This window comes from Lagenorhynchus albirostris, chromosome 3, assembly GCF_949774975.1.
Source record: "Lagenorhynchus albirostris chromosome 3, mLagAlb1.1, whole genome shotgun sequence".
In the NCBI taxonomy this organism is placed as follows: Eukaryota; Metazoa; Chordata; class Mammalia; order Artiodactyla; family Delphinidae; genus Lagenorhynchus; species Lagenorhynchus albirostris.
The window spans coordinates 103744086-103755343 of NC_083097.1; positions in this window are offsets into that span (position 1 = coordinate 103744086).

Below are 11258 nucleotides of genomic sequence, written 5' to 3' on the forward strand. Positions count from 1 at the left end.
CTGGTGGCGCAGTGGTTGAGAATCTGCCTGCTAATGCAGGGGACACGGGTTCGAGCCCTGGTCTGGGAGGATCCCACATGCCGTGGAGCAACTGAGCCCATGAGCCACAACTACTGAGCCTGCACATCTGGAGTCTGTGCTCCGCAACGAGAGGCTGCGATAGTGAGAGGCCCGCACACCGCGATGAAGAGTGGCCCCCGCTTGCCACAACTAGAGAAAGCCCTTGCACAGAAACGAAGACCCAACACAGCCAAAATAAAAATAAATTAATTAATAAACTCCTACCCCCAACATCTTCTTAAAAAATAAAAATAAAAAATAACTAGCTTTTGGTTTCACTGATTTTCTCCATTGTTTCCTGTGTTCAACTTCATTGACTTCTGCTCTAATTCTTATTATTACTTATTTTCTTCAGCTTACTTTCTGTTTGATTTGCTTATCTTTTTCTGGTTTACTAAGGTGGAAACTTAGAAGACTGATTTTAGATCTTTCTCATTTTCCAATATACATATTCAGTGCTATAACATTCTCTGTCAACACTGCTTTCAATGCATCCCACAAATTTTGTTAAGTTGTATTCTTGTTTTCAGTTAGTTAAAAATATTTTTACTTTCTCTTCAGACTTGTTCTCAGAGGCATGTGGTTTTAGAAGTGTGTTATTTAATCTCCAAATATTTTGAAATTTTCCAATTATTTTTCTGTTAACTATTTCCAATTTTACTGTGGTCTGAGAACACACTGTGCATGATTTCTACTCTTTTAAGTTTGTTGATGTATATTTTGTGGAGCAGAATGTAGTCTTTCTTGGTGAATGCTCCATGTGAGCTTGAGTAGAATGTGCATTTTCCTCTTGCTGATTGAATTATTCTGTAAATGTCAGCTAGATCCAGTTGATTGATGATTCTGGGAATTAGTCTCTTTTGGGTATGGTACCTAATAAGAACTCAATAAATGCTTGTCAAATGTATGAATAAATTAGCAAATGAAGAATATTCAATGCCATATACCATAATGTATTTAATCCTTTCTTTATCAAGGACATTAAGATAGATCAAAATTTTGCACTATTACAATCTACATAGTAATGCACATGTATGAAAGAATAATTTTAATATCTACAATTCTGCAATTTTATTGTGTATAGAAGTTGAAGTTGAGATATAAAAATATTAAATAATGAAATAATACTCCTAAAAGTAGTCCTCTCTCAGATTTTCCTTACTATGAAGTACTGGCATCTTTCCCTTCCTCCCCTGTTCTTCATCATCTGTCTCTTGTTCATTACTGAATGCTACATTTGAATCTGTTGTTTTGAAATAGTATGCAATATTAATGCAAACTGATTTTTAACATGATATCACAAATTTCACACAAGGAAATGTGTTTCATGCAGTGAAACTGGAGAAATGCTAAAATCACAAAAATGATTACAATGGAGATATGGCATAGTTAAACCAGTCAACATAAGCAGAGGAAGAAACTGTCACCTACGGTTACATGATAGATGTTTCAAAATAATTATTTCATTATTAAAGTGAAAAGAGAAGCTTTTGAAATAACTGAGGTTCTGCCAGTGGTTTTGTTGTAAAAGTCATAAAAGGGGATTCAATATCATGCAATTATAAAATGTTATTAGAAATGCTACACCAAAAATGTCAAATCTTGATCTGCATTTTGTGCTAAGAAATACCCCATAGAAGCAATTACAATCTAAACTTTAATACGTAAATTTCTTTGTATAATATTTTATTTCTCAAAAATTCTAATTATATTGTATTTTACCATTTTCTATGAAATTTGGTCTCCATTTAAAATGGGTTAAGTTAAAGTGGATATTTATTAGATAATTATTATCAGATAAGTGAAATCCTCTGGGATTAACTCAAGGCTGGTCTTCCTGGCTCGGGAGTTTCTATTTAGGAAATATTACAAAGGCTTACTCCTAGTGCCTTACAGGCAAATTGAATAACGACACTTAACTGCATTGACCACGAAAGAAAAGTAGAATCATTAACTCTAATAGTAGGAATATTTTAAGTTTTGATAGATATTAACAAGTATCCCAACAAAAAGTCTTTACCAAATTACACTCTCATGAAGTTTATGAGAATATATTTTCTCCTGTGCCAAAATCTTAGATTATGAATTTTAAAATTTTATTAATGTGTGACCAGAAAGAAGCATTTCATTTTGATTTATATTTCCCTAACAACTAGCAACATTGAATGTATTTTTATAACTTATTTTATTCCTGTGAATCATTTCTTTATGGCTTTTGCTCTTTTTCCCAAAGGCTTATCATTTAAAAACTTGATTTGCATATTTTTTAAAAGCTTAACCTTTGCTTCATATAGAAGATGCAAATATATCATATTTTTTAATTGTACTGATGGTGATTTTATTTTCTGTCCTGTGAAAGATTTAAATTTCTCCATAGTCAAACCTCTAGGTCTTTCACTATAACAGTTAGAATATAGATTTCATCCTATGTACACACACATACATGCATACACATTTCAGGTTAAGATTACAAAACAGCAAGATTATTAAACTGCTCCCTCATATTTCCTTATATAATCTTTATAAATGTATTTGCTTGTTTAGTTCTTAAAACAATCTGAAGTTTGTGTTTGTGTGTATGTGTGTGTGTACATGGGAGAAAATCTATATCTAACCTATTTTTCTCCTACTACATATTCAATTGTCCCAATATCATCTGTTTAAGCAGTGTATCATGCTTCACTGATTGTAGATGCCATCTTTATTGCAAATGTAATTGCTGCTCACATACGGCCCTATTTTCTTGGGTTTTTCTTCTGTTCCAATAACCTCCTTTTCCAACAATATTACATTTTTTTAAGTTCTATAGTTTTGTAGTTTATTTTATGCAGGCATACATTGGAGATATTGCAGGTTTAATTCCAGAGCACAATAAAGCAAATACTGCAATGAAATGAATCACACAAATTTTTTGATTTCCCTGAGGATATAAAAAGTTATGTTTACACTATACTTTAGTCTATTAAGTGTGCAATAGCTTTATGTCTAAAAAATTACATACTTAATTTAAAAATACTTTATTGCTAAAAAATGCTAATCATAATCTGAGCCTTCAATAAGTTGTAATCTTTTTGCAATAGTAACATCAAAGATCACTGATCACAGATCACATAACAATACTATAATAATGAAAAAGTTTGAAATATCATGAGAATTACCAAAATATGACAAAGAAATACAAAGTGAGCAAACACCGTTGGAAAAATGATGTGACAGGCTTGCTTGATACTGGGTTGCCACAAACCTTCAAGTTGTAAAAAAAAAAAAAAAAAAAAAGCAATATCTGAGAAATGCAATAAAGTGAAGCACAATAAAATCAGGTATGCCCATATCTGGTATGGCAAGACCTGTCAAATATAATTTTTTGTTTTTCAAAATTTAATTATTCTTTATGTTTTTTTATTTTTTCGGATGCCAACTTTCATAACCTTTCATTAGGGTTTTCACTGACTGTCCATAAAATGTATGGATTAAATTATAGATGACTGGCATCTTTACAATACATTTTTCCTAACTAAAAATATAATGTATGTTTTTATTTATTCAGGTCTTCTTTCATATTTGTCTTTTTCTAATATTCAATGGAAATCCATTCAATATTTTACCATTATATGTGATGTTTTCTGTAGACTTTTATGGTATCAATTTCATTAAGTTAACAGAAATGTGCTTTCTATTTTTAGTTACTGGAAGCCAAGGAAATAATCCAGATATCACTTAGGGGTTTTTGTTTGTTTGTGTGAAATAAAAGAAAGGATGTGAAATTATCTCATTTATTTATTGACTCTCCTCACCCACCCACCCCATTTGACAATAAGCTTCACGAGAACAGGGACCTTGTCTTTCTTAACCTTTACAATCCAGCACCAAGGACAGAGTCTCTCACTAAATGGAGAAAGGAAGAAACCACATTTGGGGATTTACCCAGTGACTTTTAAGCTACCATAAGCATATGGTTCTCTATTTTGGTAGAAAATCTTCGAGATTTGGAGACAGATCCACTGAATTAAATCCTGATTCTGCTTATTAACATCAGTATGATTTGGGCAATTTAACTCCTCTGAGTTTCCTCAGTGGAAACTGAAGTGGATAAAACACAGTCCCATTGTGACAATTAAATGAAATGATGTTATAAAGTTCTTAATAAAGTGTCAGATACATAATAGACAAAATTAAATACCACTGTCATTTTCCTCCTTTCTTCATAAACTAAGAATAGCATTTAAATCACTGTTGGAAATAACTGTGGGGCATTTATATGTGATATTGTTTACATTTATTATTGAAACATACACTCAAATGAATTTTTCATGTTTCATAACTGCTTTAGAGAGTGAAAATAACTTATGATTTTTATAAGACTGAGTTCATATACCTCTAGAACCACAGAAATCTTACCTTCAATAAGTGTTTTCACAAGCAACCATGCCTTGAAATCTATCATAATCCTTCAAGTGATAAAGAATATTCAATCCAACTACACAAATATTTGAATATTTAATATCTACTATAAAAGTTATTTCACAAGCAACCATGACATGAAACCCCTCACAATCCTTCTACTGATACAAAATACTCAATCCAATCTTACAATGTTTATTTAATATCTACTACACTATGCATTATAGGAAGTAAAATACTAGCACGAAAGGACCATTGTCTTCAAAGGAATTCCATATTATGAGCGAAGCAGATGAGAAATGGATTTGAAATAACATATAGGTAGGTGTATACAATTTGCAGCCATTGCAGTATTGCTTTTGTATCCATTTAATGATGAATTTACATCCATCAAACTGTTACAAAAATAGAGCCAGTTTTTTTAGTGTATAATATCCTGTAAATAAACTGAATAAAATTATAGATTTTAAAATGTCGAGGGACTCGAATATCAGCTGAGAAATCTGAGGAACAGAGAGGTTAAAGGAAGTCCAATGTTACCTAACCAGCTGGGAGTTAAAGCCTGATTTCCTAAATTCTAACTCATTAGCCCTTTCACATAAAGCATGTGATATATATTGACAACTTGCATAAACTCACATAGTTATGTTGTGATTTAACATTCTGAGATGGCAATTTATTTGGAAATCTTTATCTTCATGCCAAAACTATTCGCTGACTATAAAGCTTTTCTTTCAATTTTGCATAAATAATTCATTCATCTATTCATGCATTTGAAAAACTATCTGATAAAACAACTTTAAATTGCCTAGCCCATTCCCAGAAGCTAGTTATTCCTTAAGAACATATTCACTTTGAGTAATTCAGTTTTGTTAATCAGTCATGTGAAATACCCCTATACGTTTCATAATTTAAGACACTGTTAACTTACTTTTTTGTTAAATTTTATAAGTATCTCTTAATGATATAAAGTTTTCCATTTATTAATCATTTGAAAAACATCAGTGGGTCTTCAGAACTACTGCTACAAATTCAGTTAAAAAATGAATTCTTGGAATGATGTCAGCATTATGGTGGTGTGATGCTCCCTTTCTCTCTTCGCTTCAATCTCCAACTAGTAAAACACCCATAACTCAACAAAAGTTCTTCTATCCAACATACCAGGATGCTGGAGATATCCACACATCTGTCCAGCTGAAGGTGAGTGGATTAGATCACATATTGCAGGTAGAACTGGGGGAAAAGTGCAGGTGGTATCTATAATCTTGAACATGGCAACTGAGCCTGCAATCACAGAGAACCCAGTATCATAAGCAAAGGCAGCACAAACAATTTTGGCCTCCCAGCTGCAGCAGTACTCACAGTCCACGGGGAATCAAGCAGCAGCAGAGATGGAACCTGCCACCCCAGTCCCTCTAGCTGCAGTGGAACCCACAACTCTGAGCCCCCTGCCCTGGTGGCAGCACCTGCAAAGCTAACAACCCTAGACATGGCAAAGGCACCCTCAAGCCCAGCTTCTCTCCAGCTATCCCCCTTCCATCACCATGGCAGCAGTGCTCATGACCCAGGTGACCCCAGGCACAGTGGAGACACCACTCTCCTGGTGCCCCCAGTGACGAATCCAGCAACAGCAGCAATACTGGTAGCAGCAAGTCACCAGTGACACCAGAGGCACAAGCAGCAACAACAGGGGAACAAGTGACACTTCTGGAAGAGGCAGTGGAGGGTAGAAAGTGTCAATTCTCAAATATAGTTAAAGGCAGCTCGGGTAAGAAGAGCAAAAAAACTTGTGCTAAAGTGCCAAGCAACACAATAACAGTAGGGGACTTTAACACTTCACTTACATCAATGGACAGACCAACCATCCAGACCAACAAGGAAACAATAGCCTTAAATGAAACATTAGATCAGATGGATAGCAGATATACACAGAGCACTCCATACAAAAGCAGCAGAATACACATTATCCTTGGTGCAAATGGAACATTCTCAAGGATCAACCGTATATTTGGCACTAAACAATAAATTTAAGAAGACTGAAATCACATCAAGCATCTTTTCTGACCACAGTGGTATGAAGTTAGAAATCAACTACAAGAAGAAGGCTAGAAAAATCATAAATATGCAGAGACTAAATAACATGCTACTGAACAACTATTTCATCAATGAAAAACTAAAAGGAAGAATTAAAAAATACCTGAAGACATATGAAAATAAAAATGACATATCAAAACCAATAAGATGCAGAAAAAGCAGTATTATGGGGGGATTTTATAGCAATACAGACCTAGCTCAAGAAACAAGAAAAATCTCAAATAAATAATCTAACCTAATACCTAAAGGAACAAGAAAAAGAAAAACAAACAAATCCCAACATAAGTAAAAGGAAGGAAATAGTAAAAATCAGAGCAGAAATTAATGAAATAGAGACTAAAAGAAAATAGAAAAGATTAAAGAAACTGAGAGCTGGTTCTTTGAAAAAGATAAACATTTGAAAACTTTCAGGTAAACATACTAAGAAAAAAAGAGAGAAGGCTCAAATAAATAAAATGAGAAATGAAAACTCAACAACAAAAAAACAAATAACCTAATCCAAAAATGGGCAGAAAACCTAAATAGACATTTCTTCAAAGAAGATATACAGTAGACCAATAGGCATATGAAAAGATGTTCAGCATCACTAATTATTAGAGAAATGCAAATCAAAACTACAATGAGGGGGCTTCCCTGGTGGCACAGTGGTTGAGAGTCCACCTGCCGATGCAGGGGACACGGGTTCATGCCCCGGTCCAGGAAGATCCCACATGCCGCAGAGTGGCTGGGCCTGTGAGCCATGGCCACTGAGCCTGTGTGTCTGGAGCCTGTGCTCTGCAACGGGAGAGGCCACAACAGTGAGAGGCCCGAATACTGCAAAAATAAATAAATAAAATAAAAACTACAATGAGGTACCACCTCACACCAGTCAGAATGGTCATCATTAAAATGTCTACAAATAACAAATGCTGAAGAGGGTGTGGAGAAAAGGCAACCTCCACTACACTGCTGGTGGAAATGTAAGTTGGTGCAGTCACTGTGGAAAACACTATGGAGGTTCCTCAGAAAACTAAAAATAGAATTATCATATGATCCAGAAATCCCACTCCTGGGCATATATCCAGACAAAAGTATAATTCAAAAAGATACACACACCCCTATGTTCACAGCAGCACTATACACAACAGCTGAAACATGGAAACAACTTAAATGTCCATCGACAGATGAATGGATAAAGAAGATGTGGTATATATATACAATGGAATACAGCTCAGCTATAAAAAAGAATGAAATAATGCCATTTGCAGCAATATGGATGCAACTAGAGACTATCATACTAAGTGAAGTAAGTCAAAAAGAGAAAGACAAATAGCATATGATATCATTTATATGTGGAATCTAAAATATGACACAAATGAACCTATCTATGAAACAGAAATAGAATCACAGACATAGAGAACAGACTGGTGGTTGCCAAAGGGGAGAGGTTGGAGGAGGGATGGAGTGGGAGGTTGGGGTTAGCACTTGTAAGCTTTAATATATAGAATGGATAAACAACAAGGTCCCACTGTATAGCATAGAGAACTATATTCAATATCCTATGATAAACTATAATGGAAAAAAATGAGAAATGAAAGAGGAGAAGTTACAACCAACAGATATTACAGAAATACAAAGGATTGTAAGAGACTATTATGAATAGCTGCATGCCAACAAACTGGACAACCTAGAAGAAACATACATCTTAGAATCATATAACCTTTCAAAACTGAATAATGAGGAAATAGAAAATCTGAATAGACTGACACAATAACTAGTAAGGAGACTGCAACATTAATCAAAAACCTCCCCAGAACAAAACCATACATCTTCACAGATGAATTCTACCAAATATTAAATAAAATTTAATACCTATTCTTACCAAACTCTTCCAAAATATTGAAAAGGATGGACTGCTTCCTAACACATTCTAAGAGGCCAACACTACCCTAAAATAAAAAAAACAGACAAAGACAATATGAAAAAAGGACACCACAGGCCAATATCTATGATAAACATAGACATAAAAATCTTCAACAAAATACTAGCAATACAGCAATATATTAAATGGATCATATCCCATGATCAAGTGAGATTTATTTCAGTGATGCTATGATAGTTCAACATACGCAAATCAATCAATATGATATAGCATGTTAACAAAATGAAGGATAAAAATCATATGATCGTCTCAAGAGATGTAAAAAAAAGGCATTTGATAAGATTCAACATCTATTTATGCTAAAAATCTCAATAAAATGGGTATAGAAGTAACATACCTCAACATAACAAAGGCCATACACGTCAAATCCACAGCTAACATCACACTTAATGGTGAAAAACTGAAAGCTATCCCTCTAATATCAAGAACAAGACAATGATGCCCACTCTTGCCACTCTTATTCAACATAGTATTGGAAGTCCTAGCCTGAGAAATTAGGCAATTAAGGAAGTAAAAGGCAGCCAAATTGGAAAGCAAGAAGTAAAAGTGTCACTATTTGCAGATGACATAATAATATACAAATAAAAACCCTAAACACACCACCAAAAACTATTAGAAATAATAAATGAATACAGTAAAGTTGCAAAATACAAAATCAATATACTAATATCTGTTGCAAACTAGGAGAAAGAAAAATTAAGAAAATAATCCCATTACAATTGTATCAAAAAATACCTAGGAATAAATTTAACCAAAGAGGTGAAAGACCTGTACACTGAAAACTGTTAAGACACTGATGAAAAAAATTGAAAAGACAAAAATATAGAAAGATATTTTGTGCTCATGGATTAAAAGAATTAATATTGTTAAAATGTCCCTAGTACCCAAAGCAAGTTACAGATTCAGTGCAATCCCTATCAAAATGCCAATGGCATGTTTCACAGAATTAGAGGAAATGATTCTAATATTTGTATGGAAACACAAGAGATCCCCAATAGCTAAAACAATCTGAGAAAGAAGAGCAAAGCTGAAGGTATCCCACTTCCTGATTTCAAATTATACTACAATGCTACAGTAATCAAAATAGTATGGTACTGGCACAAAAACAGACACACATCAATGGAACAGAATAGTAAGCCCAGAAATAACCCCAGACACTTATGGTTAATTAATCTATGACAAAGGAGGCAAGACTATACAATAGAGAAAAGACAGTTTCTTCAACATGTGGTGCTGGGAAAACATCAAGATATTTACAAATCATACATCTGAAAAGGGGTTAATGTCCAAAATATATGAAGAATTCATAATATTCAATGACAAAAAAACTTGATTAAAAAATAGGCAGAGGATCTGAATAGAAATTTCTCCAAGAAGACATACAGATAGCCAATAGCACATGAGAAGATGTTCAGCATCACTAATTACTAGGAAAATGCAAATAAAAACTGTAAAGAGTTATCACCTCACACCTGTTAGAATGGTTATTTAAAAAACAAAAACAAAAAACTGAAGAGAATGTGGAGGAAAGGGAACCTTTATACACTGTTGGTGGGAACGTAAATTGGTGCAGCTGCTACGGAAAACAGTATAGATACTCCTTAAAAAATTGAAAACAGAATTACCATCTGATCCAGCTATTCCGTTTTTCAAATGGAATATCCATAGAATGTGAACGAACTATTTCAAAAAGATATATGCACCCTTACATTCACTGCAACATTATTTATAATAGCCAAGACACGGAAGCAGCCTAAATGCCCATCAATAGATGAAGGGATAAAGAAGATGTAATATATATGAGTATACACCCACACACACACACCCACACACACACACTGGAATGCTACTCAGTCATAAAGAGATGAAATCTTGCCATTTTCAACAATATAATGGACTTTGAGGGTATTATGCATAGTGAAATGAGTCAGAGGGTGAAAGACAAATACCATATGATTTCTCTCATATGTGTAATATTTAGAAAAACAAAATAAACAAAACTAAACTAAAACAAACATATAGAGAACAGATTGGTGGTTACCAGAGGGGAAGAGGGGGTTGGGGAAGGATGAAATGGGTAAAGGGGATTAGTAGTATGGTGAGGGATGGAAACTATACTTTTGGCAGTGAACATGCTGTCATGTATATAGAAACTGAATTATAACGTTGTACACATGAAACTTATATAAGGCTATAAACCAGTGTTACCTTAATTAAAAAAAAAATAAATTCTTAAAAGGCCAGAAGCTAATTTAAAATATGTGGGTCTTCCATTCTTTCCAAATGGCTATGGCTTATGAGATGAAATTGATAACACAACTAAGGCAAATATAGCAGAGTCAAGACCATGCGGGATCCTATGTAGTTTAGTCTAGGTTCTTTCCCAAAGATCTTACTCCAAATAGAATATGATTAAGCCCTACAATGTTGGGGGAAACAAATTAATTTCAAATAAACTTTTCAGGGAGGTTGGCTCTTGCTTCTGAGGGATCAGGGTTATCAGAACCGCTGAGGTCACTTATTAAACATTGGTTGTGTCTGATATATTGTGTCAGTGTGGGACCTGAGAAGCAGATACCAACAGATGTATTGGGAGAAACACCTGTGAAGGATCGAGGCACAATAACAAGGAGGAGGCTTGCTACACATAAAAGGAACAGGATGGAGGGATGGAGCGGGAAGAGCCTCAGACAGCAGTGCAGTTCTGTGAAAAGCTCCACCAGGCCAAGCCAAAGTTGCCTAGCAGAGAGTGTTGGGCAGGAACGGTGTGCAATATTACCCA